The sequence below is a fragment of the Prunus persica genome, chromosome G6, assembly GCF_000346465.2.
Source record: "Prunus persica cultivar Lovell chromosome G6, Prunus_persica_NCBIv2, whole genome shotgun sequence".
Classification (NCBI taxonomy): Eukaryota; Viridiplantae; Streptophyta; class Magnoliopsida; order Rosales; family Rosaceae; genus Prunus; species Prunus persica.
In genome coordinates, this window is record NC_034014.1 from 11,882,940 (window position 1) to 11,897,698 (window position 14,759).

At 41.2% G+C, this 14,759-nt stretch overlaps 1 long non-coding RNA gene across 1 annotated transcript; it reads right to left on the bottom strand.

The window, feature by feature from the left end:
• Positions 10,993-11,538, bottom strand: LOC109949559. Its single transcript, XR_002272009.1, has 3 exons — positions 11,461-11,538; positions 11,258-11,353; positions 10,993-11,138 (listed from the first exon to the last, which is right to left on the bottom strand). It is a non-coding gene; the product is annotated as an uncharacterized LOC109949559 (long non-coding RNA).

Here is a 14,759-nt window from a genome sequence, read left to right on the forward strand (position 1 = left end):
GACTTCACTAGGTCGCCACTCTTGAGATCGACTTCGATGGAGCTCAGATCGCCGACACGTGTCGATATCATGGAGTTCGCTGCCGATGGACTCCAGATTGGGGCGACGAGGAAGGCGAGGCAGCCGCCAATGGACTTCTATAGGTTGGGGTTTTTAGATAGTGGCTCCGCGAGTTGGATGTTGGGTAGGGTTGATGGTTGGGTGGGGTGGTGAATGCATGGGATGTTTTATGGGTTTTGAGGGAGGAGAGAAGAAGATGGGTTGGGAGGGAGGGAGATGAGGTGGCGGAGCTGGTATGGTTTGATTTTAGGAGTGGGCTGTAATGGGTGGGTGTTGAGAGAGGGTTGCGATACGGGTTGGGTGGGTTATGGGTTAGATTTTTGGGAAATATGCTGATATAATCACTTTTCACAAGTGGTATTCTGAAATAATCAGGTTACAAATTGTGTTCTGATATAATCACTTTTGAACGTGAAATGACCAAACTGCCCTCCATATAAAAGCACATGTAGCAACCCGTTGCCACCCCTTTTCTGAAAGGGAACTTGTCTGAACTCAGCTCAACTCTCTCTCCTCTGTGTTGGAAGGTTGGCAAAAATTGGGGGAACTCCAGGTTGCAAGACATGTTCCCACTGAGCAATCCAGTTCGCAACCCATCCATCGTCATAACCCAGATGTCCTCAAATTTGGGACCCTAGTTTGGGCGCAGCGAAGCCGAAAGGCACGGCCTCCATTGTTGACCTCCAGATCGAGCTGACTGCTGCGATTCCACAGAGAAGGGAAAGTGGCGACTTCCGGTGTCGTTGTGAACGGATGTGAGTTGTGATATTGGTTTGGTAGTGTATGTGTATTATGAAATCGTTCAGCCCCTTTTCACCACAGAGGGCATAAAAGCTTAAATTTTCAGTTTGCACTTGTTGTGATATGTTGAAATTCAAAGTTTGTGATATTATCTGCAGTGGGAGCTGTCTGGTGAACTTGAATTTTGTTTAAAATTGACCGAATGCGTGTATAATGTAGTGCAATGTGTTTGATAATGGTGAAAATAACAGCACACAGAAAAATCATAAGTTAACTTTGTCTGGCCTAAAAATTTGTAAATACGGCTAGTGTTAGGCTCAATTTAGATGCTAATGTGGGGAATTTATTGGCATTCTGGGTTTGTTTTGGTAAGAAGTATAGTTTGTGTGTTTTGGTTTCGAATTTGGTAATTGAGCTTGTACTACATTATACGCTTTCTATCACAACCTGATCCTTTTGTTGAAGGCGTTTACATTTGTGCAAAAGACTTGGAGGGTTAGAGGGTTCATATTTCTGCCATTGTATGTGTATGTTAGTTTGTTAATAACTTGGAACCCATAGATATGTACAAAATCAGAAAAAAAACAAAAAGGAATAAAAGTTAATTGTTGAAGCAGCTACAATTTGAGTTTGAAGATTTGAGGATTTAGAAGATGATATGTGTAGTGGAATGATTGTTGTGCATGTTTTTATTCATCTATTTTGTATTTTTTAGTGTTATGAATCGGTGTAGTAATTATTTATGTTTTTTGCAGAAATGGATACAGTTGGAATTTTGGTATGCTACAATGGAAGTTGGGTTAAGAAGGATAACATTGAGAGTTATGAAGGTGGGGAGGCTAAAGGCATAATAGTGTCATGGAACGTAACGTTTTCCGAACTTGTTGAACGCATTTATAAGATCATGGATGCAGAGCCCACGAAATATAGTGTCACATTGAAGTATTCAGTTCCTGTATCCGCATCTGTCAGTAAGCACATAAGGGTTGAAGACAATGATGATGTTCAATATTTTCTCAAGTACAACACAGATGTTATGGCCTCTAAAGTAACCCCTTTAGTAGCAAGCTTGAAAAATATCGAAGGTCATGGTATTGAAGGGTGCAATGGCATTGTAAGCGTTGAGAGTAGCAATGCTCCTGCTACTTTTGTTGTGGAACGAAGAAATGTGGCAATTGCGCACAATGAAACTGAAAATGGTGGGAATGGTTTTAATTGGAGTGATTGGGTTGAAGAAGTTCATTTTGAAAGCGGTGAAAACATAGTTGCTGATTTGTATCAACCTAGCAATGAAGAGGAACCGTACTCTGCACCAATTGTGCATCCTCATGAGGACAGCAGTGCGGAACCCTCCACTGTGCAGTGTAGACAGGTGCAATCTGAACCTCCCCGGCAATCAAGTTCGAATGAAATGCATACAATTCGGGTTGATTCGAAGCATGGTGAGAGTGTGGAATATATTGGTTATGGTGGAGGCCTTTCGTGCATAAATTGGGAAGCAAATTTGAAGGTTGGCCGAGTTTATCCAAATAAGATTGCCCTTTTAAAAACCATCAGTTTAGCAGCAATTAGAGGCCACTTTCGGTTCAGAACAGTCCAATCTGGGAAGCGTCGGTTTTGTGTTTGCTGTTGGCAGGTGCCTTGCCCTTGGAAACTTCGGGCATATAAGGTTGGATTACATGAGTTTAAGGTTGTTAAATACGATCCACTTCATGAATGTGATCTGAGGTTTGTAAGTAGTCGCCATCCTCAAGCTACGGCCGAATTGGTGTCTGACTGTGTTAAATGGAGATTTCAGGATTTGCGCAGCATTTATACTGCAGCTGATATAAAGACAGATGTGAAAAAAAAATTTGGTGTCAGCATAAGCTACTCTACAGCTTGGAGAAGCCGAGAGTTAGCTTTCAAAACAATGAGAGGGTCTGCAGAAGAGTCGTATTCCCTTCTCCCTTCCTATTGTTATGAGTTGGAGCGTACAAATCCGGGAACTTTGACATACATTCAGACTGATGCAGCCGAACACTTCTTATATTTTTTTATGTCAATTGGTGCATGCATACGAGGATTTAAGTCGTCAATGCGGCCCGTGATTGCTGTTGATGCTACCCATTTGAAGTGCAAGTATAAAGGTGTTTTGTTTGTTGCGACCACATTTGACGGAAATCGCAACATATATCCTGTTGCCTTTGGGATTGGAGATTTGGAGACCGATGCAGCATGGGAGTGGTTTTTGAGAAAATTACATTGTGCAATTGGTGATTGCTCGAATCTTGTTGTCATATCTGATCGCAATGTTAGCATACAACATGGGTTGCGTAGAGTTTTTCCTGGGGCAAGCCATGGTATTTGCTTTTATCACTTGAAGGGCAATATGAAAGCCTCATTTCACTTGAAGCAACGGGATCCGATATTGGGGTATTTTATAAGGGCAGCGAAGTCTTATCGTCTAACGGAGTTCAATCGTCACTTCTCGATGATAAACAATGAGCGAGTGCGAACTTATCTACTACGTGCAGGGGTTCAGAAGTGGTCTCGGGCCCACTATGATGGACGACGCTATAATGTGATGACAACGAATATTGTGGAGTCCATTAATTCAGTTCTTCGTTTTGCAAGGATGCTTCCGGTCCTACACTTGATCGATGAAATCACAAATTTACTTCTCACTTGGTTTAGTCAACGTCGAGATTTAGCAATGAAATGTCATTCTACATTGTGCCCTGATTTGGGTGAACAGAAGTTAAGGAAGAGGTTAGACGCTGCGTCAAGGATGAATGTGGTCAAAATCAATGATGTTGAGTATAATGTTCTGGATGGTGATTTGTACGGTCTGGTGCACTTGGCAAACTGTAGTTGTACGTGCAGGAAGTTTGACTTGGAGCAACTCCCGTGCAAGCATGCTATTGCGGTATGTCGGCACTTGAATTTGAACCCCTACTCCTTTGCCTCTTCTTATTATACACGAGCTACATGGGCAGTGGCATATGCTGAATCTATTTATCCTGTACCACCTAAAGGCACATGGGTTATTCCCGAACATTTGAACAATGTCAAAATCCTTCCTCCTGTTTGTAAGGTTATGCCGAGCCGTCACAAAATGCAAAGAGTACCTTCCAAAGGAGAGGACTCCCGGCAAAAAAAATGCTCAAGGTGTGGTGTGAAGGGCCACTACCGAAATACATGCAAACAATCTGTCCCTCTCAAGAACTGAAGTGTCTAATTGCGCATATTGTACAGTTGTTCAGTTTGTACCTCAGTTGTCATCAACTGTGAAGTTCATGAATAGGTTCGGTGATGCTGCATACATGGAAGTCCGTCAATTAAACGGTCATGTGAAGCATATGGAACAAGGTAACAAGTTCCTTGCAATGAGAGCCTATTATTAGTAGCAATTTGTGAACATACAGTTCCACCTGTTTTATGGAAACCAGCTGTTATTTAACAGTGTTCCACTGGCCAATGTGTCTTACAGATTAGCATTTCTATTCGTTTGTGATGTACCTTTTATTTTCATTTAAATTGTATTCGATTTGCTGTTGTGAAATGTGATTGTAGTCACGTTCGCATCACTTGGTTTCCTTTCCTACACAACGTTATGTCCTGTCTTTATATGCACCGTATTGGTATTGTATTGTACCTTTGTTGCCATCGTATTGGTATTGTATTGTACCCTTGTTGCCATCGTATTGGTATTGTATTGTACCTTTGTTGCACGGCTATTGGTAGTGTAATGAAAACGGTTTCTGTCCCAAATGAAAGGGCCTAGAAGGCTAACTAAAATGTAATTATTTGGGAAACTATCCATGCAGCTACACATGGTAAACACATCACTACTATCGTTATATGGACTTTTCAAATAGTTAATTATTCACTTCATGTCACACACACAGAGGAACAAACCCTTCCCCATTGGTGTGTGATTAGTGCCTATGGACTCTGGTACCTATAACTTTTCCAATCCAACCTGTTTTGCAAAATAACAAAGTCAGTTATTAGTGTTCTATATTGTTGGTCACAGTGTCCGTGGTTTGTATCCAATTGCCTTAAGGTATCAATACATGTCCCATATTTCCATGGATATTCCGCGCGTCATAACCATCGATCTGTCCGAAACCCTCCATATACACGACCATTGCTAGAGTCACTGTTTATAATTACTCAGATGTAGAGGCTATAATATGAGGTGTATATCCATAAAGCAGCAATAAAACCGTACTATAAGCACAATACGATTACAATATGTGTCAATAATTATACAATACAAACACAATATACATCCTTAATGCTTGTAATATGAGGCCAATAAACGTTTAATAAGCACACCTCCACATTACAGTACTTCATATTTATACAAACTAAGTAATTTCCCACTCAACGGTGAGAATAAGAGGAAGGCGTAAACAAGGCACCACATTCAAACAAAAGCCACCAAATACATACAAAATGATTCCACCCGTACTTACCCTGACCCAGCTACAGAAACCCTTCCACAAAATCACCATGTTTACAGGTCCATGAATAGATCCAATTCTTTGGTCTTCTTCCTCGCTGCATGCACAAGGCTATGATCAGCCATTCCCTGGCCACCCTTATTCAGCACCTGCCAGACAGTACCAACATCTATTTCGCTCCAATTGTAGTCTGGTGACACGACGGAAGCATAATCCTGGAACATCTCGAACCCATTGTTAAAACATTCAACCAGTTCATGGTTAAATTCTTCAGATTCAGTGAATTTTTGGACAGCATCTTTCTTTGTTTCTTCCAATTGTAACGTCCAGGAGGCTAACTTCGCGCTTCGACTTTGGGCTTTCATTGTTTGCTTAACTTCTCTAGCAAATGCTTTGTTCAGCTTGTTCGTCAAGTTGCCCATCACCTGGCCATGAATATCGCATTCGGTTTCCCACCAATCCGTTGCCGTACACAAATATTGGAGGTGATGCTTCACTTCAGCTATTTTCTTTAGCGGATCAATGTTGTCTGCCTCACTTCCGGATGACGTGGGATCGTTATTTGGAGTCCCAGGTGGAGATGGGAAAGGGACATGTCATGGCTGGTCTCCTGGGTAACTAACAACCTCGTTTGGAGGGATTACGTCTGACATCTTCAAATTCAAATGGGGATAATGCACACATGCACCGTGAAAAACAGTTAACGTTACAAAATCAATCTGGAGCTTCCTTTTCGTTACCAACAATAGGGTGAGCTTTAGTACAGCTTTCGTGTCTGATATATATGGAATTGAATGAGTAGGTTAGACCCTCTTATATAGATGAAGTTGTCTGTTTTATATTGCTTTCAATGACTACATTACAAAATCAGTCTTCAGTCATTACTCCTCTCTGTCACTGACAGCATTGTAATATGCCCATTACAGTCGGACCAAATACGAAAATACACACCTGTCAACGTTGGAATAATCGGCCGTACCAATATACACACCTGAACAACAGTGACTACACAAATTACACACAATCTTCATCACAATTCTATACTATATTAATATTGAAGGTGCTGCCATATGAATAACTCCCTTAGTAGCAAGTTCCCCATTAACTCATTTTACCAACTGTACAGACTTGTTCATAAATTACAAAGTATCCCCTACAAATGACGACAATAGGCAAGTCCATCTAAAAATAAAATAATACCACCAAATCAGTCATATACAGTCCCATCTTCCGAAATTTAAAGGCGAATAAAACGTCTGGTGGGATGAATACACCTACAAATATTTGCACATGGTACAAAATAAGAGTTAGGAATTCACCGTTATATACAAAAATGGAACTCATATCAAGGAAAACATGCACCCTGAAAAAGGAAATTGGAAACACAAATACTTTCATGGTCCATTTTTGTAATTGGCCAATTCATTGTCAAATTACCGTACTCATATATTTGGGACAATTTGTAGTTTTGGTACAGGAGGGAAATTGGGGAAAGAGGACAAAAGGAATAAATTGCAAATTCAACAAGGGTCCCATACAACAACCACCAACCAATGGTAAAGAATAGTTATATACAGCTGTTATTATGCACAGCCCAAGTCAAATGTGTTGCCCAACAACTCCCGCCTAAAATTGGACCCAACAACTCCCGCCTCTTCAGCACAGTCATTTACTCCTGGTCATTAATACCTCCCATTATTTAATTGTAACCCAGCTGCATCCACCCAACATTTCCATCACACTTACTCCGTCAAACCCCCCCTGCCTGCGCAGCTATTTCACCTACATCACAATGAATGGCAGTTTGGTCAAACTAATGGCCACACCAACCCACAGTAAATACCCAACACCCATGGACCCCAACCCCACACCAAACCCAACCCTTGCCATTACTGAATGAGGGGACACTGAAACACCTGGCAAAGCAGCAACAGAAGACACTGAAGACTGGGTCCATGGACTGCAGCAATGTCGAGCCAATACCATGTTCTGGAAAAATCTCCATGCAGACATAGTTAGCAAAATTAAAGAGGGCCAAGCTAGGTGGGGTGTCATAAAAAAGCGCACAATTCGGGCGCATTATCAAGCCCGGATGCATCTCCTACATATGAAGGCTGTCAGAGCTAGACTTGAAAATGCCCCTGCCAGTGCAGTTATTGCATTCAAAGAATCAGACAAAATGGCTTAGCTGAAGCAACAACAACTGGAATCCGGCTTCGAACTATTTAGGAAGTTTGCACAAATTGTGGATGCAGAAGGAAAGTGGGACATCACTGTGGGAGGGGTCATGAACTTAATGGGTCGCGGTCGCCGCATTTGACGGGTATGCAACTCGAAATTCGGCCACAGCCAGAGGGTTTGCCTTGTAATATTACCATGGCTACTATTGGGGACAAACCCAGTACAGTGGAATTTTTGACGTGCCCTATTTTTGTAATATATACGTATGAGGTGCTTTTTTTTTTTATTTCGTTTGTTTTCTGTTGGGAAAAGGGGGCCTCGTTGGTACATATGTATAATGTAAGCTGCAGGTGCCGTCTTTGTTAAGATTGTATTCTGTAAGTTTGAGGTCACCTCTTTGTAAATTATGTCTTGTGTAAGTTTCACCTGAATTGTTATTTTATTTTGTATGCTGCCAGGTTGAGGTGGCCTTCGTATTATATGTACGTTTCAGGTGCCTTTCTTTTGTGTTGTATGCAGGAAGTTTGATAACTGCAGTTGATGTAGTTTGGCTGCATTCATTTCATATTCGATATAACGTAATTACCTTCCACATAGTTCAGATTTGTAGACTTGTTCAATGACATTGCAAAACCAATACGCAAGACAGTATAAAAAATGTTATAATAGCTGTACCAATTTCAAATAATGCTGAGGTTACATTGGAATGCCAATATAACACCAATATCGGGCATTATAAAACCAATACAAATCAATAGCAATACAATAAAGTTACAATACGATACCAATATAGTGCCACTGTCCTACCAATACGTCATTCATCAACCAATATACAGACAACTAAGAATGGCATGTACTGTATATGCAAGTGTATACCATGCCGTATCTGTCATAAACTAAGGCTATGAATAACATTGGGCCCAATCTATACTTACTGTTGGCAATGGTAAATATTGGAATTTTTTTTTTCCTTTTTAAAAACACCCCATTAACTCCAGGTATCATGTTTGTGCACTCACACCATGTTACTGAAACATTGTGCACATGCAAGTGTAACCCTTTGAATTTGGGATGACCCTCTTCAGCACCCTAAATATCGCATAACGTGAACAACAATTCATACCCTCAAAAACAAGAAGATGAGTAGGAGGAGCCTCCGTACCGGTAAGGGTGAGTCAGTGACGTCTCGGTTGCCCGGTCAAGACGCGACTTCAAGATCTCGCTGGGAAATGGAAGCTGCGAGTTCAGTGTGTTCACGGCTGTGCTACTGTGGGAACGTTGTCAAAACGCATACATCGTGGACGGTTTCTCATCCTGGAAGGAGGTTTCAAGTATGTGCAAGGGTAAGTTTAATAAACGTGTAAGTTTTAGCTGACATTTGGGAATTGTCTGTATTCCAAATCTGATGCTGGCTGTCTTTGTTTGAAAACATTGCTTCCGTTTCTGCAGAGGAATGGATGTACATTTTGGGAATGGGCTGACCCAGAGATGTGTGACAGATCGAAGCACATCATTCCAGGCTTGCTTAGGAAAATAAACCGCTTGGAAGAAGAACAAAACGCTGGAAAAGGAAAGATGAAAAACCCATGGTTTTGGGTCTCTGTTTTCTTGGTTGGAATGGTCATTTATTTGTTGTTTTCCAAATGTAATAGGACTCCTGGTCATCTACAGTTGGCAGGTTAAAGTTGGTTAGGTTATGGATGTAATGGAACAGGTTTTATTTAATATAAATCAGTGATGGCAGAGATGGTCGTTTTCTATTGGTTTCATCTTGGTTTGAAAAGGCAAATACAAAAGGCATAGCCAATAACCCCAGGCTCAGGTATTTTGGTATCAACTCTTATGCAGCCTCAATCGTCAGACCAATTATTCCACGTAAACATGAGAAATAACTAAATATTTGACGGTGAGGGACCTCCCAAAACTACAACTCAATGACGTCAAACAATAGAATATTTGAGCTTGTAATTGGCCCAGCCGAGCGTTAATGATAATGTTTGTGCTAACGAACCCCGACATTTCCGTCCGGATCGGATTTCAAAAATATATATACAAAACAAAGTATTCAACCTAACTAAACTAAACTAAACAGTCGACAATGCACTGTCGTCTCATGTTTACAGGTCCATGACATAGCCACCCAATATATACTTTCAACTGTCACGAAAATGAACACCCTAATATATTGCCAAATGAGAGTTGAATATTTCGCTATAGTGGCGATAAAATAATGGAAAAAGCTACAATGTGGGTGGCCCCAAAAAATTGCATTTCGCTGCAACTTGTGCCAAATTATGGATTTACAGGAATTTGTTAAGCACAGAATGTCAACAATTAGTTCTAACAAAGGAAAGTGAATACAGCCCTTCTACCATGGAAGACAAGTAGAGTTGAATTCCGTTACATAAATGAACACCCTGCAACCTACTACAAAATCACCCCACTTTATCGCGTGGTGAGCAAAATGTCAAAAATTGTGCCATGTTACGCAAAAACTGATACTAAGTTTCAAGATTCACAATACGACGAAACATCCTGCAACTTCTTTCACATACATGTACAGAATCTGAGATGTCAATATGGGTATGAAGCTGGAAGGACCACCTGCAGAAGGAGGACATATGTGCCACTTCAGCATTCATATAAAGGGAAAAGGAGATGTCATAAGACATGTTCAATTTGAAGAAGTAATTGTTTGAACCTTTCATAAAGAACATGAAACAAGTTTTGGATTACACACAGTCGGAGTTTAGAACATATAACATACGTGAATCAGATGCCAGTTGCGAAACATTGACATTACCATCTATAGTGTTCAAATCCCCAATACCCTAAACTTTGATGAACAAAAGTAGCCATTTTTAGTAATCACAGTTGGACAAGTTCCCAACATAATGTAAGACATTTTTAAATGAACACTGACATCACAGGTGAGTACGTACGACGTAACTACAATGAAATAAATAACAACGCAATTCCAAAGGCAGTAGTTAACAATAAAGTAGCAATGAGGTCAGATTAGGACTTTTACCTCATACATAGGCCTCCCCCCTGAAAGCCTCGATTGCAAGCTTCAATCGGTAGTAGCCAAACTTGGATGGGTCAATGGTATGTAAAGGAATGCCGGCACTAAGGTACTCGATATATTTGACTGTCATAATGCCACATGAAGTACTGTTCACCCGAGCAGTAGACAAGTTAGAAGTGCACCTATTGATAACAACCGAGTATAGTGATTTAAAAGAACACAGCTTACCCATCACTTTGTTGAGGAACATAGGAAATTCTGCAAATTGTGAATGGGTTAAAGTTTGACATGTCAGTCCCCTTTCTCTTCACCGCTTCAACCTCCGATTTCTCATAAAACCTCATTTCATGCAGCACCTTTGCAAGCGTATGGGTAATAGGCTCCATGAATCGGACAAGCATACTGTTGGAGGTAAAATCAGAATACGAGTCATAGACAGTGACAGTATGTCGCACAAAGTCGACTTCTACTGCCACCCAATGGGACCGTCGAACATTATACGGGAGATAGACCTTGCGCACTTTTGTCCATGCTTGCGCATACCCATGTTGCCATGACCCATTGACAAAGTGGTGTACATTTTTGAGGTAGTTAGGGGGAGGGTCAACGGTCCTTGCAGCATATTGTTTCCTCGTGACTCGTTTCCCACTTGGCATTGCAAACGGCTGTAAAAATTGCTGCAACCAAGTGTGAAAGACACGTTACATAAACCAAACCAAAGCACCAAAAGGAGAGACCTACATGACTCCTACCAATGCAAGAACTGCAGTGACACATAATATGGATACAAAAATACCTGCAGACAAAACTCGGCGGTTGTCCACTCCCTTCCAAATAGTTGTGGATGAGAGAGTTGTCTTTTGCGTATTAGAAACATGGCCATGTCAAGGTGCTGCTATTTCAGAACACAACAACCGCGTCAATATCACAACAAATGACACATAGTCAATGTCATCAAATAAGAGATTGATCGAAATAAATCCGGGTTCAAATTGTTACCCTCGAGCTCATCCATGCAGTTTCATCTAACAGTTTGTAAAAAAAATCTGCCCCAACTTCAAATGGTTCGAGCTCCAGCCCTGCACTACAAAAACAACACTTGCAAAGGTAAATTGAAATATAATAGACAAGTGGAACACCTTGTATAATATGACAATGACACACACATGTATAGTATAGCTGCGTATAAATTGTTTGCATACATCAAAAAACAAGTATATTCGTTTTGCCAAGATACAAATCCTAACCTGATGTCAGTTTTCCAAGCCCTGCAAAGTTGTATGATAGCCTTCACATCGTCCATGGCCACGGGTTTTGTTGGATCAAAACGGGGCTGAGGTGTCTGTGCATGCAAATCAGTAACCTTCCTCTTTTTCCTGGAGGGATCGGTGAATGGACTCAACAATGGTGTCGCAGCCCGCTTAAGTCTGCACCCTTTGCCTTCAGCATCTGGTTTCCGAACCGTGGCAGTAGCCTCGTTGTCCCCTTCATCACCAACCAGACTTATGTTACATTTCATGGGAGGCCTGACCTTGCATCCCACCCCCTCAATTTCTGTCTTCTTCCAATTCTCTAACAAATGTAACATCGTTTTACAAATAACTCTATACCCATTCCCATCTTCCGGAGTAGGAAGGAGGGCATCTTCAACACTAGGAAGCTTCACATCTTCAGAGGTAGGAACCTTGTGAGGTTGTTGGTCCACTTGCCTCTCACGAACTGAAGTTTCAATTTCAGTGTCTATGACTTCCATGGCTGGGAAGGGTTCCACTCCATCAGCAGGGACTTCTGCTTCCCTTGCAGCCCCTTCTTGATCTGAGGCTGGAAAGCCTTCCACTCCATCACCACAGACTGCTGCTTCCATTTCACCCAGTTCTGTATGCATGCCAAGGAAGGCTTCTACTCCATCAGCTGGAACTTGAGTGTCCATTTTAGGTGCTGCTGTAGTCGGACTAGTAGGTTCATTTAAGGGTGACAATTCATTCTGCCCTCCTTCATTCATCTGAGCAGTACAGACTTCCTCATGGCCTTCTCCACCATAATTTTTTTTTAACTCCTCCATCTCCAACTTCAAATAATGTTCGACTTCAGCAATTTTTAGGGTCAAATCCCGAATAGCCTTTTTATTTCTGTCACACTCGTTCTCATGCTTCAAACAGTTCTTCTATACAATAGCTTCCAAGTCACGAACTCTGTTCCTAAGCCCCCGATTTGAACTACGTAGCTTAGCCAACTGATCCTTAGTGCTGCGTAATTGATGCTTCAAACTGCGAACGTCATTAACAGACCCTTTGGCCTGCATACATTCATGAATGCAACAGTTAGAAAGCTTACAAAAAACCAGGAAACTATTTCCACTTCAATCCTATCGTATTCGCTATATTTTCACAACATTGGAAAAAGGTCATGCTCACCTTAGAAGAGGAGGGAAGGGTGGCTGTTTCCTCAACATCCGCGTCTTTTTCTTCACTAGAAGTGCCGGTTTTTTCTTCGGCCTCATCCCCAAATAATTCAACCATTTCTTCTTCATTGTCATCATCACCCCAACTCCAGTAAGGTTGTTGCTTCTCAATATCTGTTGGCCGGAGAAGTTGCACATCAACCTCCGATTGAAACACATAAAAAAAATCAGTGAACTTTGTAATTTTTCCTAATCATAACATCACTAATACAAACAGATCTAACCTCAAAGTTTTCAAAAACCTGACTCATAACCTCCCGAAAACGGGCCACCGTGTTGCTCCTCCAATGTAATATTCGAGGGATGTGCCTATTGTCTTCATGGACCGTGAAATGCAATGCTTCCAATGCTGGGAACACTTCAAAAGCCCAAATCTGTTCACAACAATGAAACATCAATATCTGTAAATGTATTTACATCAAATAGTTAATTGCTGGATATGTGTTCACCTGAAGAGCGAAGCCAAACCCCCTTATGATGTACTCTCTTGGTCTACCACTTCGCATTCTTGTCTGCGCTCTTTTTCCACTTTGTTTGGGCATTTTTCTTTTTTGGGGCACTTTGACTCGTTGGTATTCAGCACAAACTGCCCTCAACAGTGAAGCATTTGTCATTGCATATGACACTGCGCCCCATGGATACTTGTCAAACTCCTCTAGGTCTTCAGCCAACTTCAAATAGCGCATGTCAATAAGCACATGCTTTTCAGTACCCAATAGAACAAAATTGGCAAAATAGACCATTCCAAGCTTTAACGCATCCTCATCATCTGTGCACTCGATGAAGGCGGTGTGTAGGTCCGAAAGGGTGGCAGGTTTATTGCTGCTGAAGTATTTTCGCTTCAACGAGCAATTTTCATTTGTCGCCTTCGGAATGAAAGGGAGCTTTCTGAACCTTAGCCCCGTGATGAGGCAAAATTGTTGGGCTGTGAATTGTATCAACTTGTTACCCACAATGAATTTTATCCCGTTCACCTGTGTAACTGTCTTAGGATCAGCCTTCCTCATCAACAGGCCGTGGACAATTTGTGAATTCCACTTCAGGTCCTCTATCAGTAATAGATGACCAAAACAACTTCCCTCGAACCTCTGTAACTGCTGCGTATTGAACTTCGCCTTTATTGTTGTAATGGTGGTCCTTGTGTGTGAAAGGGCAAATGGCTTTCCTTCGTACTTCTCATCCTCAGGAATCATAAGCTTTGCTTTACAAGCCATTCTCAAGTTCCCTGCACAATAACATCATACATATGGATCATTGGTTACCCATATTTCATACGTACATTACTCAAACTAATACTTTCAACCCATTTTGATATATGTATATACATATGACAAAACCATAAATGTTTTTAAGCCTCTTTTCTACTCTCCAACTCTCTCCACACTCTCCTCTTATCTACATTCCCTTCTGCCAAATGTACATCCCATTCCATCAAAAAACCAAATACCACCCAAGTCTGAAAACAATTTCATCAACCACGGATCCACTTCATACAGGGTTTGGGCGAAATGGCTACAAGAATTACTCCAAATGCATCAATGCCTACTAAAATCTACTCATATGCAATACAGTACCACACATGGAACATCAGTATTCACAGTTATGGACTCTGTGTGCAAACTAGACACGTCAAAATGTTACTGCAACTGCAACTGCTAAACCCAGATGGACGAACATGCAATTTCTAAACAGATACTGAAGCCCCATAAAATACCATTTTCAGACATATATCACAAGCTGCAAGCAAGGAATAACAACACAATTTAGCAGGTTTTATACCACAGGGAACAGAAAATTTCCACGCCAACTAACTTTAGTATTTCAAAATCACATAATT